At 40.8% G+C, this 19,023-nt stretch overlaps 1 long non-coding RNA gene across 4 annotated transcripts; it reads right to left on the bottom strand.

Annotated features, from left to right (window-relative positions):
- Positions 1 to 1,489: 1,489 nt before the first annotated feature.
- On the bottom strand, positions 1,490 to 10,398 carry LOC143395824 (uncharacterized). Of its 4 annotated transcripts, none has more exons than XR_013090821.1 (7): positions 10,117 to 10,398; positions 9,482 to 9,927; positions 8,423 to 8,546; positions 7,691 to 8,024; positions 6,292 to 7,170; positions 4,839 to 4,993; positions 1,490 to 4,312 (listed from the first exon to the last, which is right to left on the bottom strand). It is a non-coding gene; the product is annotated as an uncharacterized LOC143395824 (long non-coding RNA). The 4 variants fall into 4 exon arrangements; XR_013090819.1 differs by having other exon boundaries at positions 4,839 to 7,170; positions 9,482 to 9,551; positions 9,836 to 9,927; XR_013090818.1 differs by having other exon boundaries at positions 4,839 to 7,170.
- Positions 10,399 to 19,023: the final 8,625 nt, after the last annotated feature.

Below are 19,023 nucleotides of genomic sequence, written 5' to 3'. Positions count from 1 at the left end.
ATTCTACTCTCAACTTCTATGAGATCAACATTTTCAGATTCTACACAGGAGTGAGATCAGATGGTATTTGTTTTCTGTGCCAAGCTTATTTCACTTAACATAATGATTTCCATTTTTATCCATGTTGTCACCAATGGCAAGATTTCATTCTTGTTTATATGGCTGAGGAGTATTCCACAGCATGTATGTACCACAAGTACCCTAACCTTTGATCAGCTGATGGACACCTAGGTTGTTTGCACTTTGTGGCTACAGAGAATAATGCTGAGGTAAACATGAGAGTGCAGATGCCACTTCTATCACTTCTTTCAACCTCTTTCATTTCTTTTGGATACCTACCTAGTGGTGGGATTGCTGGATTATATGGTAGTTCTATTTTTAATTCTTTGAGGAACCTCCCTACTGTTTTCCAAATCTATATTTGTTCAAATTCCTACCAACAGTGTTAGCATTCTCTTTTCTCCACATTCTCACTACCACTGTTTTTTTGTTGTTGTTGTTTGTTTTTTTTTGTTTTTTTTTGTTTTGTTTTGTTTTTTATAATAGCCTATACCTTGGCTATACCTCATGGTGGCTGTAATTTGAATTTCCCTGATGACCGGTGATGTTGAATATTTTTTCATATATCTGTTGGCCATGTTCAGTCATTAGAAAGATGTTTATTTAGGTCAGTTGCCCATTTTTTTTTAAATCAGTTTATTTGCTATTGAATTTTCCTTATACACACTGAATATTTCCCCCTTGTCTATTATATAGTTTGAAAATATTGTTTCCCCTTCTGTAGGCTATATCTTCACTCTGCTGTTTCCTTTTCTGTGCAAAAGCTTTTTAGTTTGATGTAATTTTATTGGACCACTTTTTGCTTTTGTTTTCTATCCTTTGGGAATATTGTCAAAAAAAAAAAAAATCCTTGCCTATTCCAATGTCCTGAAGCATTTCACTTACTGTCTTCGTCTAATGGTTTAGAGTTTTGCTGTTGTTGTTGTATCTTACATTTAACTCCTTAATCCATTTTGAGTTGGGTTTTCAAACTAGTGAAAAATGGAATCCAGTTTCATTCTTCTGCACATGGCTATCCACTTTTCCCAGCACCATTTATGAAATTGGATGTTCTTACCAACTTAGGTGAAAGTCAGTTAGCTAGAGATATAGGATTGACTAGGTTCTCCAATCAGTTCTCCTGGTCTGTGTGTGAATCTTCATGCCAGTATCATGCTGTTGGATTATTCCAGGGTTATAGTATGTTTTAAAGTCAGGGTACATGATGCCTTTTGCTTTGTTTAGTTTATTGTTGTTGTTAGCTAAAAATTGCTTTGGGTATTATAGGTAGAGTTCCATACAGATTTTAAACTTTAAGTATTCTAGTTCTGTGATGAATATTAACAGGGCCACATTGTCTAATGGATAAGGTGGACATATAGTTATCTTCAGACATGTAGGAGTCTTTGCCCATGTAGCTCCCCAGGGAATCATAAAGCAAAAAGACAGGTTTAGTGAGAAAATTAATTTTATTCTTTGACATTTTGTCTAGATTTTCCAGAAGCTCTGTAACCTTATAAACTAGGATTCTGGATTATGGCCAAGGTGAGGTTGACCTCTAGGTAAAAGCAGGAGCAAAGCTAGCTTCCATATGGCTTTAAAGACCCCGGGGTAGTTTACCTAACATGATTTTAGAGGATAAAATATTCTTCTTTAAAATAGAAAGGCTCTAGTGGGTGGGGAATGGCAGTCAGCAACCTAACCCCAACTTGTCTTATCTGCTTCCCGGGCACTTCTTGTTCAGAGATCTTTCCTGGATCCATGGGTACCCCCACTGTTTCTCACTGTTGTGACCTGCTCACATGCTTCCTTTCTTTATTTCAAAACAATCTTTTTCATGCTATTTTCTGCTTAGCCCACCAGCTAGAAAGACAGTGTTAGGTGCCATTTCTGTAATTAATTTTATAAAATATTAAGTACAGTGCCTGAATATTCTTAGATGTTTTAATCCTCTCTATTCTGTTTCTCTACCACTGTTCTTCCAGCTGCCCACTGCATGATCTCACCCATTCTTACTCTTTGACTTTCATTAAGGTTTTGAGAATTTCCAGATCCCCATCTCCAGCAGGGATCACCGTGGTGAGACACAGTGCCCAACGTGTGCCAGCTGAGGTCTCAAATGCAGCACTGCATCACACTCCTCCAAATCTGCCTTCCATACTTCCCCTCCTCCTCAGTTCTCTGAGTCAGCCAGGGGAACCAATATTTGTCCAACCCCTTGAGCCAAATTCTGAGAATCACCCCAATTTTTCTTTGCATTCCCCTAATCAGTTCCGAGGCCTTGTTGACATTCCCTCACCATCTCCCAAGCTCCTTCCTCATCTCCACCTTATCACCATCACCTCACAAGAGACTCCCATCATCTCTTCCCTGGACCACTACAGTCAGGTCCCAGCTGACCTTCTTGACCTCAGTTCTGTCCTTCCTCTTTAGCCCTACCCTCAATATAGCTACCACAGCATTTTACCTGAAATGATTCTTACCTTGATATTTGGCAGTCTAAAAGCTCTCCATTGATTCCTACCTTTTAAATCACAAATCCCAAGCTTCTCATATAGCCCACTGTGCAATGCTTTCCATGATTCCAGGCCTCTCCATTCCCAGATTCCTGCTTATAAACTATAAGCTCCAGCAATACTGAACTTCCTGGAGTTTTCTGGACGCTCCACAGTATGCAAGCATCAGTGTCTTTGCTTATACTGTACCCCTCTGTCCCTTTTATCCTTGGTTACCATGACACTTTTGGATTTGAGGTTTAAAGTCACCTCTTCCTAGAAGCTTCCTTGCTATACATTCCCACCAATTTAGGTTAAATGATCCACGTCTGATCTCTTACTGTATTCTATGCTTTTCCGAATCCCAGCCTTCTCCATAGGGCATAATAATTTCCTATCCACTTATTATTTCCAAAATATAATGAGATTCCACAAAGCAAGGAATGTATATTTATTTATATGTCCCCAGGCCTCACATAATTGCCTCATGGTCAAGGGCATGACTTTTGGAACCAGGAAAACCATGATTTTGCTACTAACATATCACATTGGAAATGGGCTTTGCTTCTATGGACTTCAGATTCCATATGGGGATAAAAATGGTGCTTAGCTCATTGTGTTATTGTAGAGTCCAATGAGAATTGTATATAACATAATTTACACAGTGCCTGGAACATGGTAAACATTATATAGGAAATATTCAATAAATTATCATTATTATTGTTGCATAAACATTTTGAATGGGATAAGTCTATTTATAGAAGTAAATGTCTTTCATGAGTGACAAGGGCCCTACTATTTTTGCACACCAACCAGAAACCCCTCATGTCTTAAGAGACCATTCTGATCCTCCTGGGGGAAATGGAACAGAGAATGAAACCCCATTAAAGTTCCTGATCCTATCTACCTTCTGCTAAGACACCTTCCCAGCTCCTCCAGCTAGAATCATAACCTTGACATTTACGCTCCCTTCTCAGCTTTGTTTTCTCCACTATACTTATTGCCACCTAAAATTATATTATATATTTAATTGTTAACATTTATTATCTGCCTCCTCAGCTAGAATGTCCATAAAAGCAAAGGCTTTGTCTCATTGTCTTCCATTCCCTACAATCCACAATAAATAGGGCCTGGTATACAGTGGGTACTCAATCCTTGAGCAAACAAACACATCAACATATGTTAGAATTGGGTTTATGATTGTGGGCCTCTTTAAAAAGTATCACTACTCCAAAGAGCTGCGTTCACGTGGGTTGTGCCTATTGGTACAAATCATATTAAACTTTAAAACCAAAATGCACACCCACACATCTTCCTTGCCATTGCACCAGGGCATGTAAAATAGCCTTTGCAAACTCCACTCTGTGCTTGTAAAATAAAGAACATCAATAGGTAAAACAACACCTTTGTCTCATCCGGAAGAAGGTTTTGACAACATGGACTTCCGAGAGTGTAGTCCACGCTTTGAGAATTGTTGGAGTCAGCAGCCCAGAAGAAGAGAGAACTTTTTAGACTGAATTGTTGGAGGAGAGCCATTGTGCGGACCCCTCTGCAGGTTTGCTGGCCACTCACAGCAGGAAGAGCCACTTCTGAGTAGAGCACCCAGAAGCAGCCAGCTCTGAGCACTGTGTCCCTTCCAGACTGCCAACGCACAACAAGCAAGGATTTGTTCTGAGCAGGCAGGAAGCTGAACATGGAGGAAAGATTCACTGTCTCAGGAAAGCAGCTGGGCAGGTCTGAGAGGTGCATGGTGAAGCTTGCGCACCCAGGAGAGGTGTCTGCACGGAGAGCCACAGTGGGAATGAACAGAGCTCATCTGGAGGGCACTGGGATAATCAAATCCATAGCCTGGACCCTTAGTGCCCCACAGAGGTCCATGTGTGGAAGGATTGGTCCTGGGGTGGCACTTTCAGAAGGTGGCAGAATATGCAAGAACTGGACCTCTCAAAGACCTTGTGAAGGTCTTTAGGTCATTTGGGGGTACCCTTGGTGAGGACTATGGGAGTCTGATCCTTTCTCTCTGCTTTGTTTCTGACTTGTGGTGAGTGGATCTGCTCTGCCATGTGCTCCCTCCATGATGCGCTGACTTGCCATGGCCCAAAGTAACAGGGCTAAGTCATGGACTGACCCTCCAAAACTGTGAGCCCAAATAAACTTCCCCTTTTTATAACTTTGCTATCTCTGGTACTTCGTTATAGTAAAAGAAAGCTGACTAACACACTCTCATACGATTGGGAAAATAAAGGGGTCCAATGGGCATTCCCAGTGATCCCAAGGGGGCAGACTAAGGATCAAAGGACTTACCTATTTACTGCCCTTCATATTTCCACTGGACATTCTGGGAAGATGGCTGCTCGACCTTTCTTTCCAGATTTTCAGTTAGGTTGGCTCAGAACAACTGAACTGGCCAAAGTATGGAATTCAGAGAGGGAACCTGAGCACACGGAGGGCTTGAGATTCTGTGGGAAAGACAGTGGGATGAGGAGAAAGGGTAAGACGGGGTTAAGACAGGCAGAGTACGAACCTTCCAGAACCAGACCGTACATAGAATTCCCATTTCTATGGATGCAGAGTGAATTCATCCCCACGAGACGATGAAGAAACATCCTTCCTTCTTAAAGTGACTCAGTAACATGAGAGGGGGCCTGGGAACAGCTGTTCCTGTTGAGGCAGAGTCAGAACAAGGGAAGAAAAACTAACTTTGATAGGAAAATAGTGTTCCCTCTCAAAGAGATGTGATTGAGGAGGAACTGTTTTTTTAGAATTTTAAAATTTAGACTAGACATGGTGATATATGACTTTAAAACTCCAGCCATCCTGCAGACTGAGGCAGGAGGATTGCCAAGTTCAAGGGCAGCCTGAAAACTTAGTGAGACCCTGTCTCAAAAGATAAAAAAGGGAGAAATGTAATTCAGTAATAAAGCCTCCCCAGGTTCAATCTCCAGTACTGCACACACAAAAAAAAAAAAAATTAATAAAAATAGAAATAAAAATTTAGTAGAAGATTTAGAAATGTAAAAAGCCACTCCTGAGGCCTGAGTTAGTGTTTAGTAAGACCACTTAGAAGAAAAATCTTATAAATCATTGCAAACATAAATACAAATGCTTTAGAACTTAAATGGGCCAGGCATGGCGGCACACGCCTGTAATCCCAGGCGGAGGCATTAGGATCCCAAGTTCAAAGCCAGCTTCAGCAACTTAGCTAGGCCCTAGGCAACTTAGTGTGACCTTGTCTCAAAATAAAAAATAAAAAGAGTCAGGGATGCAGCTCAGTGGTCAAGTACTCCTGGGTTCATTCCTTGGTAGCAAGAAAAAAAAAGTTCAAGGATGAACCAATAAGATATTTTGGATAAATATAGAGAGTCTTCATAAGTAATCAAAACAGGAGAGAAAGAATAATAAAAATAGAAGAAAACCGAATTGGAGCCCATGCTGATCTAGTCTTCAGACTGAAAGGGTTCACCGAGCCCCAGGCAGAGCTAATAAAAAAAGACATGTACTCGGGGTATCTTGTGAAATTCTCAAACTTCAAAGGTAAAGAGAGATCCTTACAAGTTTTCAGAAAGAAAACAAGATTTTTAAACGATTTTTACCCACAGGCCTCAGGCTGGAAGAGCTTGGGGGAGCAAATGTTAAACATTTAACTAACTATAACCAGAGCTGGCTGGGAACAGGGCTAAAGGAGCAGACGGATAAGGTTAGGGAAGCAGAAGGAGCAGGGAGTTGCACAAGAAGCATGGCTGGCGGCCGAGTTCACCTGTGCTCACAGGAGGGCAACAGAACCTTCAGGCAGCTCTTCACGGCAGCGTGTGCCCTGCGGGTCACGGATCCCCACCTGAGGCTCACTGCTGGGGGAGCCTCACCTCTGCTTTTCATGCATGCATAGCATTCACTTTTCCACCCAACTCACGTTGGTTGAGTAACTACTATGTCCCAGGCATTGGGACTAAGCTCTAGGGTTGGAGCTGGGAACAGACAGGTTTCTGCCTTTATGTGATTTATTTTAGTAGAAAAGATAGACAAGCCAGTGGATAGATGAGCAGACGAGATAATCAATAAATGAAATCCATGTTAAATAGAAATAAGCAACCGGAGAGCGAAGACAGGGCTAATGATCCAGACTGTGGTGGTCACGGAAGGAAGGCTACATGGTGTACAACCAGAGAAATAAAGAGTTGTGCTGCAATTGTGTACAGTGAATCAAAATGCATTCCGCTGTCACACAGACCTAATTAGAACAAACAAATAAATAAATCTAAAAACACTACTGAGAAAAAGATATAAAAATAAACACACACACACACACACACACACACACACACACACACAAAGAATGAATCAGGGAAGGAACTGGCAAGGATCGAAGGCCAGCCCACGGAACAGCAACGGGGAAAGGCCAGAGGCACAGAAGGTTGTGGTGTGTTTTAGAACATGAAGAAGATGGTTGTGGTTAGAAATCAAAGGGGAGGGACAGGGAACTGTGGAATCACAGACTTAGGAGGCTGAGGCAGGAGGATCGCCAGTTCAAAAAGAGCCTCAGCAACTTAATGAGGCCCTGTCCCAAACTAAAGTATTTTTTATAAAGGGCTGAGGATGTGGCTCAGTGGTTCCATTCCCTGGGTTGAATCCCCTGTTCCTGGAGAAGAAAAGACAAAGCAATCAGAGGGGAGGGTAGAAGACCAGGAAGAGAAGGATGGCAGCATGGGATCCAAGCTGCACAGGGCCAGCCCTTGGAAGGCTGGCCAAGGAGGTATCTGTCCTGAGCGCCCTGTCCTGAATGAGGTCCAGGACTTGGGGGGAGGGAAGCTCAGAAGTGGGGGTGGAGGGCTGCCTGTGGTGCCTGTCACACCTGGTGGGCTGAGGAAGCTGTCATTATGGAGCATTAGCATAAGAAAGGGAGGCTCCCTGTGTTTGGGCTTGTCACCCTGCAGTGACAGGGTGCACAAATGTGGGCAGGCAGGGGGAACAGAGGCCTTCAGCGTCTGCACTGACAATGTTGGGTACCACAGCTGTCACTCTGCCGGGGCTGGCCCGCCCCCACTACCCACGCTGCCATTAGAAACAGCAGCTACTCGCCCACTGCTTTTATTTCCACACAATGTGTCAATAGTCACTTGGCAGGTCTTTCCTGAGAGACGGGGTGGCAGCACACCTACCTGCTCGTTGGGGCAGAAGAGGATGCAGGCATCCACCTCCTTCCCCTCCGCCCCAGGATTCAGGAGTCTGCCATAGGCTGGGATGGAAGAGTTTCCTTGACCTCAGCCCCCACTTCCTTGAATACCTACTGAGACTAAAAGGAGTTAAAAAGGACCAACAATAAAGCAAGAAATGGGTTATTTATAAAGGAGATTCACAAAGAGTTCAAGAAATCAGGTTGTGGGGGTTTTTTTGGGGGGAGGGGTGCTTTTTTATGTCAAGACCTCCCTTTGCGTCTGGTCCAGCCTTCTGTTACAAATAGGAAACTGGACAAGATTGTAGCATTCCATGAACCTGGAAAAGTATAGAACAGAATAAAGATAGTTAGGGAGAACCAATATCTACTGGGGGTTCACTATAACCAAACATAGCAACAGTACCAAATGGACGGCTGTACCAACCCTGCTAGAACTCTCTGATATTGATAGGATGCTTGCAAGGAGCTGGACACTAGACTCTGTGTTAAAACTCTGATTCTCCCAAAACCTTTGCAGGGAAACACAGGCCCAGGGAAGGTAAAGAACCAACCCTGAGTTCACGGTGAGTTCAGAGTAGGGCCATGAGCTTTGGTTGCCTGAATGCACAGCCTGACTTCTCATTATCATCCTCAGGATGACCCAGTGAGCTAGGAGTTAAGGATTCAGAAACAGATCAAGTAAGGTTTGCAGCCAGTGCCAGGATTCAAACCAGACCTTGCTCTTTCACTTTTCTTCTTGGTTTTAGAACAGCTGCTAAGACTCGCGCTTCGCTGGGGCCGGCTTCGCATTGGGATCCTGTGTTGCTGCTTCCAGATGTTTGACACCAAGCAGACTTCAGCTGCCAGAGTGAAGCAAGATGCAAGTGCAGGCAGGAAGTGGGGCTCCAGCTCCCACAGACCTGCCTCCAACCCTTCTCCACACCCTCCCATTTTTTCCTGAGGATCACTGTCCTCTCGATTGTAAGACAAGGGCATTGAGGTGTAGAGAGAGGACACACAATTTTGTGCTTGCAAAATTCAGAGTGGCAAAGCTAGAAGGCCCAGCGGGACCACCCAATGCTCCCCCCTCATTTTACAGCTGAGGAAACAAGACCCCAAGGTTAAGTAACTGCCCCAAGGTCACACAACCCATTAACGGCAGAGCCCAGATGGGAATCCCCAGACCCAAGTTTTGGGCCTGAAGGAGCAAGCCAAGTGGAAAAACAGATGCAAATGCTTGCCTATGCCTCTGGGAGCTGGAGTCTGGGTGGCATCCATGGAAACCATTCTCCAAGGCTCCGCCTCGTGCCTGGCTTGGGCCTGCTGCCTGGCTGCCCCACCCTGCCCAGTGTAGGCACATACGGGCACTCTTTAAAAAGCTGCTGCTACTGCTGCTCAGGTGTCCTCAAGCTGATGTGCAGAGGATTACAGTGATCACACCTTATAAATATGCTCAGTTCCTTCGTTGTATTAACGGCACAGCATGAAGCTGCTCGGTGCAGACACAGAGCAATAAGCCTGAATCCTACCCTCCATCCAAAAGCTTGATGGCATTAAGGAACAGGTTGCCAAGTACACAGCAACATGCTCTTATTAAACCCTTTTTGCTTCTAGTTCTAGGCCTCCTAGAATTATAGTCCCTAAGATAAGCTTTCCCAAGAAGACTCAAGTCCCCTTAAGGTTAACCATATTGCCCATAAAGAGAAGTTTGGAAAAATAGAGGGGTGGGGGAGATGATAACAAATTCACCCTTGTATTGTAGCTTCTTATGAACTTTTTTTTTTCTCCTTCTTACCAGTCTGGGAGATCTTGAAGGTAAGATTGTCTCATTGATTGCTACCATTCCTCTGTGCTCACAGAGAACGCTGCACACAGAAGACATTCAATAAATATTTGTTTTATGATAGAGCTGAGATCCAAATAAAGACTGCTCAAACAGAAAGCTCCATTTTGTCAAGTAGTTAGCTCAGCAGCAGGCAGGACAGTGAGATAAGGGTAAAGTACATGTCCAGAAAGTGCCCCCTGCTCAAAGGAGCTACCTGGGCACATGGGTGTACAATACAATGAGATTTCAAAAGATCCTGATTGGTTGCTCAAAGCACTCAGCTAGACTAACAAGGCAAATGCTCATGTCCTCACGCCTGCTCACCACGGGACTCATTCTCAGGCCAGATCCTGCTTTCCCAGTTCAGCAAACAGCACAGAAGTCCCTTCTCCAGAAGGTTCTGTTCTGGTGCAGTTCTGATTGGGTTAAAGTACAAAAGTCATCTACTAATCCATGTGGGTTCTCACCAGGGAATGGAGTCTGGAAGTAGACTTGTTGCCATAAAAACTTTGTGGTGAGCTACTATTATGAGCTGGCCATTTTCTTGGCCCCCCAAATCCATTATTTGCCATTCTTCACCCTGCTCTTAGTTCCGGTGTACTGACCTTTGTGGACAGCCCCAGTGGGACCTCTTATCTTCTGACTCACAGTGGGAGTCGGTCAATGGAAGGGCAGCAGAGGTGGCCAGAGGGTGGGAGAAGAGTGAGATAACCATACTTGCACCCCCAGATCCTCCCTGCTGACCTTTGCTAGCACCCACTTTTCTCTAACTACAGTCCCAATTACTGTCATTTGCCCTTCCCACAGCTATGGCTTTCCTGGTGACATCTACCAGCAGCACTCTCTCCCAGCCTCTTCAGCCTAGGGATCGCAGTTCCCCCACCTTCCTCCCCACTGACTGCCACACCCCAGCTGTTTCACCATCCCCTTTGGGCTCGCCTTACCCTGCCCACATGCCTATGAACAGTTCCTTAAACTCTACCCTACTACTCCATTTGACTCTGCCATCTGTTTCCCATCAGGACCTCAACTATGCACAGTGGGGTGACAGAGTAGTAGCCATTATTTTTCACTCCATCATGCTTACACGTTCCACATAACAGATTATTTTAAATTTCTTCATTTTCCTACTGGACATAGAATTTTATCCTGTACCCTTCACCCACCACACTTTGGCCCTCTTCTCCATCAGAGAGTCCTAGCGGGGGAGGTCCCAGCTGCTGATTTCCTCAGACCATGATGCAGCCCTTGGCTGACCTCAGCCATTGCCCAATGCTTGTGCTTCCTAGTGCTTTTCCCACAGGGTTGGAGTTCTTTGGAACAGACACCTTCACACTATGGATCTTATTATCCATGAACATAATAAATCTCCCTCCTAGATTTACTTTTATGACCTTCAATAAATTATTCTAACTTTTTCTAAAATATTGCACATAGTATTCCTACACCATTTGTCGTTTTGCTGCTATTATAAATAATATGTATTTTATATCATGGTTTCTAATTGTTCATGATACATATAAATCTAAATTTTTCATACATTGGTTTCATATGCAACAAACTCACTGAGCTCTCTTATTAATTGTAATAAGTAAATTATTTTAGAGTTTCTACTTGAACATTCATACTGTTTGAAAAGAATGATCTTTATGTTTATTCCTTCTCAAGCCTCATACCTTTTATTCCTTTACATTGTATTATTATACTGGTTGAAGTTTCCAACATAATGCTGGACAAAAGTAATAACAGGTATCCATGGCTTTTCCTTGGTCTTAAAGAGGATTTCCTTTAAGGGAGTGTTTGCAGGGAGTGCATAATGTAATTTGTTACATTAACTGTATTACTTGCTGTCATTTTACAGAAGATTCTATTTATCAGGTTAGGAAATTATTTTCCTGACTAACTAAAAGATGTTTTTAAAAAATCTTAATGCCAAAAGAAAACGTAAATTACTCTATCAAGTTACATTGCTACATTTATTTCATTACAATATATAATTTTTCACTTATTTTATACGTAATGTTTCTCCTTTTTAAATATCTTAATGTAGTGAATTAGATTAATAGACACAAATCAAACATCCTCCTATGCCTAGGATATGATCTTAGTTGGTCAATTTGTCACATTAATATATGCTCTTTACATTCATAGGTGATATAAAGCTTGAAGTCACGCAGAGAATATGATAAATAACTAGAATTAATATCGGAGCATCGTCACCATCAGGTGATTTGATACATATTTGTCAAATGAAGGAACAGAACAAATAAGTTAAAATTGAAAAAAGAATTCTGAAATAAATGGGAAGATGGATAGTATCTAATACAATACAGCAAGATGATAGAAATGTACACACTGATACCTAAGTCAATAAGTCAAAGAACAAAATGGAAACAAGGCTGAAGACAAACAGGGTGAAACATCTCAGAAGGGCAGATGAATGGTATGTTCACTATGAGACACTTCATGAGAAAGCTGAGCAATATATTCAACCTTGGGCTGCATTCACTTTCTCTCCAGCTGGGTGTCTTCTCTTTTGATACTAGTATATTTTGAGACTGTGCCCTCCATGAGATATCCTCTCTATTCACATTTCAAAAGTGCTATTGCTAACGTGCAGGATCAGTTTAGGGTAGACAAAGCATCTGGAAACCATGTCAAAGGAAAATAATAGAAGGACTTATTGCTGTTTGCGGGGAATACCTAAGACTTTCAGGATCGGAAGATCTTTAGGTAGCTTTATCGAAATAATTAGCACCAGCATGCAGAAGAGGAATTAGGTGCAGCTATAGAATTTCAAAGGGTCAATAAGAATACTCAATAGGGAAATTGAATTTGTTTAATATAATGAAAACCTCTCAGAAAAGTGAAGTGCTTGGTAATGAACTGAATCACCTTACACGGTACTGAGTACTTCTCTATTAGATGTGTTATTGCCATTTACCCAGGAGGTTTTATGGAGAAAAGGCATATACACATAGACTCTAATAATGGCTGCTAAGGCCCCTTCAAATTCCAAAATCATGTGAGCTCACAATCAGGTAGTTAGTGGCCTGGATCTAACATGTTACATGTAATGCAGACAAATAAAAATCCCTGATCAACATGGACTTAGTGTAATGCCCTAATAATGGTTTTTAGAATGTTTAATATTTTTGATAACAAAAAGACTGCATCAGATCCAAAAACATAATCTGTCTGCTGAGTTATCACAGTGAAGTTTGACTCCAAACCATTTGCTAGGGCAGAGGTTAAAAACTTTCAGCCCAAGGGATACATTCAGCCCACAGAAATTTTGTTTGGCCTTCACAGTGAGTGTGTGTGTGTGTGTGTGTGTGTGTGTGTATGCACATGAACACTTAAAAATAGGAAATTGCATATAAAAATCCTAACTCCCAGCTTCTCTTGAAAAACATGATGATTTGGCAAGGCTGGGTCAGTATTTCCATCCAGCAGCAATCAGCTCCATTAGACCAGGCACCCATGCTCCAGGGGAGCACTTTCCACCACATTCTGTGGTCTTCCACCTGGACCAAAGCATTCAGTTTCTCTCCCCACCAGAAAGAGATGAATATACAGTCTGAAAGATGTGCAGCAAACAATGAAAACATGAAATGAGAAGTATTTTAGTGGATGTAGATCTTGGTATAGACACATATAGATTTGGCAGCTAACTTCACCTATGGGATTTCAGGAAACAATCTCAGAAGCAGTGGCCTGAAAGTGAAGAATCAGAAGGATTCTGACAGTCAGAGAATTGAAAACAGGGCAATAAGACATGGCAGTCAGAATGAGTTCACAGACACGTAGGAGAGCTGTCTGAGCATTGGTTAAAAGTTCAGTAGAAACAAAGTACAAGCTTCATGCCAAAAGATGGAGGGGAGGAGGTAAACAGGCAGCAGATTGTGAAGAATCTTAAACACAAAGTTTAGGAGTTAGAATTTTTATCTTTTGTTTGATAAGGAGTTATTCAATGACTTGAAGTATGAGAATGACAGTCAGATTTTTTTTTTAATGCCAGCATGGGAATTTCATCTCCAGCCATATTACTAGACATTTCCCTCTTTCCATTAGTAACTAGAAAACTGAAATACATAGGAAGCAATGTTTTCAGACAGTGGATGATAGGCAACAGAAGCACATGAGGAGCTCCCTAAGTCCGTCTCTGATCTTTTCATGTGCAGTTTCCTGCTATGTCGCATGGAGGTGGAGAATTCAAGTGGAGCAGAAGTGTCCTGAGTGTGGAGGTGGACAATAAAGTTCGGTGTTGTTGAACCTATTAGAAGGGTGTGATCCATGGTAATAAATAAGGGAGCTCTGGAAGTCTATGTGGGAGTTACTGTAGAGGCCTGGCTAGGGGTTTGGCTGAACATGTACAGGGAAAGCCTCCATGAGACCTAGCAGGCAATGGTTGTCAGTGGGGCGAGAGTGTCCGAGAGTTTCCCCAGTGATCAGAGATGGTATCTCAGTGTAGCCAAATGGAGGCACTTCAGTAACACCCTCGATATTTAACTGAAATACCAGAAAAACCACAGGCCCATGACTTGTTTCTGTTTGGCCCAGAACCTAAGGATGCTTTTTATATTTTTAAAAGGTTGCCAAATAAAATGAATAAGAATATGTGGCAGATACCATATGTGGCCCACCAAATCTACAATATTTTCTACTGGGACCTTTACAGAGAGCACACCAACTCTTACACTACAGTAAGAGCTACTCTGAACCCAATTAATTAAACCTATCAACTATTTCCCAGAAATAGAGAAAAACAATGAATCATCAGGGAGCAACCAACATACAATAAAAAATTGACTGGTAATATGAAAAAACAGGAAAGCTAGACAATAAGAAATACAAAAAAGACCTTAATTAAGATGCTAGAGTTAACCAAAAAAAAGGATTTGAGCAATTTTTACAAATATATTCAAGAACATACAGAAAATGAGAGAATACATTGGCAACATCATGAAAGTAAGGGTAGGAAACAATAAAAGAGAAAAATAAAAATTCAAGAACAGAAAAGTTACCTGAAATGAAAAATTAGCTTAATGAGCTGAGCAGACAATTATAGATAGCAAAAGAACTTGTAAAATTAATGACAAATTCATAGGAATTATCCATTTTGATAAAAAATAGAAAAAAAAGATGGAAACTATTCTCAGAGGTTCAGTGATTTGTAGGACAATATCCAGCTGTTCAACATACGTGTAATTGGATTCCCAGAGGGATGGGAGACAGAGAGTGTGGCATGAAATATATCTGAAGAAATATGGTGAAAATTTTCTATAAAAAACATTCTAATGACTGAAAATTGAAAAGGCTGAGCTGAAGAGACCAAAAATTATGCCTAAAATTAGGACCATGTTAATTAGAACAAGAATAAAGTGGGTCTAAGAGATAACTTTAGCATTGAATCAAGGAGATATTTGACTTTTATGGAAAACATACCATTTTAAAAATCAAAATGGGGGGTGGCTATGAGTGTACTTCAGTGGTAGAGCACATGCCGAACATGTATGACGCACTTGGTTCAATCCTCAGTACAGCATTAAAATAAAGGTATTGTATCTATCTACAACTAAAAAAAAAATCAAGAGGAAAAGTAATTAGATGTCTAAAAATTTAGGGAAATGTATACATACAATGTGTGTTATAAATGCAAAATATTGTACATATATGTAATGTATATAATTTATAAAATGAATATATGCATATATGTGTAAGTATGTTTGTGTGTGTGTGTGTGTGTGTGTGTGTGTGTGTGTGTGTGTGTATATATATATATATATATATATATATATATATGCACATGGAGGGAGAGAGAGAGAGAAAAGAAACTTAAGGTATATACAATTCAACAGGAGTCCAACCATTATCAGCCCTATATACTGATAATGTAGATCCACTTTAGACAGCTAAGAATGGCTCTATTAAAAAGCCTATTATTATATACTGTTTTTGTATTTTTAATGAGTCCAAATTCTGCAGCCAGAATTGGCTCTGCCTGAAGGGGCAGGAAGAGAAGGAGAAAAGACTTAATTTTACTCTTTGATCAGTGCATGCATGCCTGAACTTTGAGGACAGCTGCACAGGTAGCAGATTTCCTAAGTACCTGTAGGATCCTTCCCTAAAGACACTCATGACTACACCCAGAAAGGGCTTGAATTCTGCACTAATTGGGTTTGTGTTGCTGCAACCAAAACACCTGACAAGAACTTCTTAGAAGGGAAAAAGATCATCTTTGGCTCAGAGTCCCAGAGGTCCACTCTGTGGTGGGCCAACTCCATTGTTCTGGGCCAAAGATGAAGCAGGACATTATGGTGAGAAGGTCTGGCAGAGTGAGGCTGCTCCATTCCTGGCAGCCAGGAAGCAGGGAGAGATGGGCAGGGCCCCAGGGAAGACGAGCCTTTCCAGGACAGGACCCCAGGCACTCACCTCTTCTAGCCATGCTCCACCTGCCCACCACCCAGTTAGTTACCACCCAGTCAGTCCATTCAAATGAGAATGACTGACTAGTTACAGCTCTCACAATTCAATAATTTCACTTCTGAACATCCCTACGTTAACACAGGGGCTTTGGAGGGAACACCTCATATCAACACCGTAATAAATTTCTAAATTCTTTAGGAGGTGACATGAGTTTTAGGTGATTATTTTCACACATCATTTTGTTAAATACAAGAAATTATGGAGAAGAAAGTCTCCTAAAATGTCCCAAATCTAATGTATCAGGTTTATTTTTTCTGAAGTTCCTCTCTATTAAATAGCTGTAACGTTAACAAAGTTTTTACTAAAAAAAAAACGTGTACAAATCCGTATGACTTTTTTCACTAAGATTATAATCTATTTTATATTTTTCTGTTGCCTACAAAGTAGCTTAAACAGTTGTGAAATAATTACTAGGTACTAAGTCAGAGATTGGCCAACTTTCTTAAAGAGCTGTTCAGTAAATGGTTTAGGATTCCCAGGCCATGTGGTCTCTAATGCTCAACTCTGTGGTCTAGCATAAAAGCAGCTATAGATAATATGTATCAAAGTACCAGCTGTATCTCAGTAAAACTTTATTTACAAAAATGAGTACCAGGTCAAGTGCTATCATTTTCAGGAATCTGTACTAGATTTTAACCCTCCCAGGCATTGTACTATCTTCTCTGTACCCTTTATTTTCATTTGTCTTTTACACATTGTGAAGCAAGAATCTTTAGCCTTATTTTATATAATATAAAAGAAATAGACATCAAATTTTCTTATGCAAGTTTACTTAAAGGAGTCAGAATGTGAACCAAGGTTTGTCTGATTTCCAACATGCTCTGCTATGGTTTGAACATATGCCTTCCAAAATGTAGGCATTGCCAATGCAGTATTATTTAGAGATAGATCATTTAAGAGGTGATTAGGTCGTGAGCATTTCTTTGCTTTTAATGGGATTGGGTGTGCTTTTAAAAGGGTTTAACGGAGGGAGTTCATTCTGTTTGCCCTTCTGCCTTCTGCCATGTGAGGATGCAGTATCCCTCCCCTCTGGAGTAAACAGCAGTAAGGTATCATCATGGAGGCAGAGAGCAGCTCTCATCAGACAGCCTAACCCTCTGACCCTGGATTTCCTAATCTCCAGAACTGTGAGAAAATAAACCTCCAACTTTTTAAATAAATTATCCAATCTGTGGTATTTTGATATAGCACCACAAATAGACTAAGAGATGCTTAAAGATTATTTTATAATATACCATTGAGCTGCATGCTTGACACAACATTTAATTTCTATGGGGCATTTATGACATAGCTTTGCCTTTGATATGTTAGTAATCTACAATGAATTTCTTAAGACGTGAGATTATTTTTTTCCACTTTTGAGACTGTTTTTTTAGACAATAAGTAAGAGAAAATGGGCATGGGAAAATTGTCAAAAGTAGGATTTATGGGATAAAGATCTCTGACCTCAAAATTGGCACATCTGGATAATAACCAGATATCTCCCTATCTCTGCAAGGACATGTAAATGTCTTGTTTTCTTCTTTAAGTACTGCCTGTCTATAATATATAACTATGCATTTGCTGGTGTCCAAATTTATTTATTTATTTATTTATTTGTTTATTTATTTATTTATTTTTTTAGAGAGAGAGAGAGAGAGTTTTTTTTAATATTTATTTATTGCTTTAGTTTTCAGCAGACACAACATCTTTGTTTGTATGTGGTGCTGAGGATCCAACCTGGGCCGCATGCATGCCAGGTGAGCGCGCTACCGCTTGAGCCACATCCCCAGCTCTTGTGTCCAAATTTATAGGAGTTCTGGGTTTTTGTTTTTTTTCTATTAGGTACTCACCTATAAAACATAATTATGGATTTCCTTCTACCTGGATAAGTAGAGAAGGTAGTTTTGAGAATTGTAAGGAAGACAGGTCCTGAAGCAGCATGAACTGAAATGCTAATCCATGCTGCTGCTCACATAAAATTAACAGGGTCAAGAAAGATCCACTAGGGGCTGCATGACAGTAGATCAGCAACATGGGAATTGTGAGTAGAAGATGAGTTCATTGTTACTTAGGTTTACATACTTCTGCAATCTTTAAAATATCAGGGTTAGTCTGCACTTTTTCAATTGTTGGAAGTAAACAGGTTTGACTTTTGTATTTCCCATTTCAACCAAAGGACTCAGACTATTCCTCCAAAGCCGGTGCATGTTTTTCTGATCACAGAAGCTTCGTGTACAGTATACTGAAAATACATATCTATATAACCAGTACCTGCTGGTTCTCCTGTCATTCCGTTATAGATGTCTTTAAACTGGTAATAGAAATGATAATAAGAAATGATACATAAACAGCATTTTCCCTAAAATTTTGACTGAAGCTCCAACTTATCAAGTAAACAGAACATTAAAGTATGTGTGATGGGCTTGCAAGTATATTTCAGAAAGGAATTTTGCCCTCACTAACAATATTCAGCTACCTGAACTCAAAAGCCACCTTTTGCATGTCCTTTGCATATCAGTCTCTCTTGCTGGAAATTCTAGCCATTTCTATAAGTCATGAGAAATAAATAAGGTGTAGAGATTGGAAGGAAAACAAATTTTGTATTTACAGATTACGTGACAGTCTAAATAGAAAATCTTAAGATAGCAACAAAAGAAACATTACTAAAACTAATAAATGTTTACTAATAAACAAAAAATTACTAAACTAATAAATAAATGTGTTCACTAAAGTCACAAGATAAAGAATCAACACACACACACACACACACACACAGCCATTTCTAAATGTTGACAATGAATAAATGAGAAAACAAAATTTAAAATACAGTATCATTTATAACCATATAACACTGGGTTGTACCCTGGAAGGGTTCATCTTTTCTGAATCCCCTTCTCTCTGTCTTCTTCCTGGATCCCATGAGCTGAGTAGCCAGCCTCTACCGTGCCCATCAGCCTTGATGCTCCATGTCACCTTGGAACCAGAGAGATAGAATTGGCTGATCATGAACGGAACCTATGGAACTCTGAGCCCAAAATAAA

Source organism: Callospermophilus lateralis, chromosome 3 (genome assembly GCF_048772815.1).
Source record: "Callospermophilus lateralis isolate mCalLat2 chromosome 3, mCalLat2.hap1, whole genome shotgun sequence".
NCBI classification, from domain to species: Eukaryota; Metazoa; Chordata; class Mammalia; order Rodentia; family Sciuridae; genus Callospermophilus; species Callospermophilus lateralis.
This window is presented reverse-complemented; position numbering and strand designations above follow the sequence as displayed.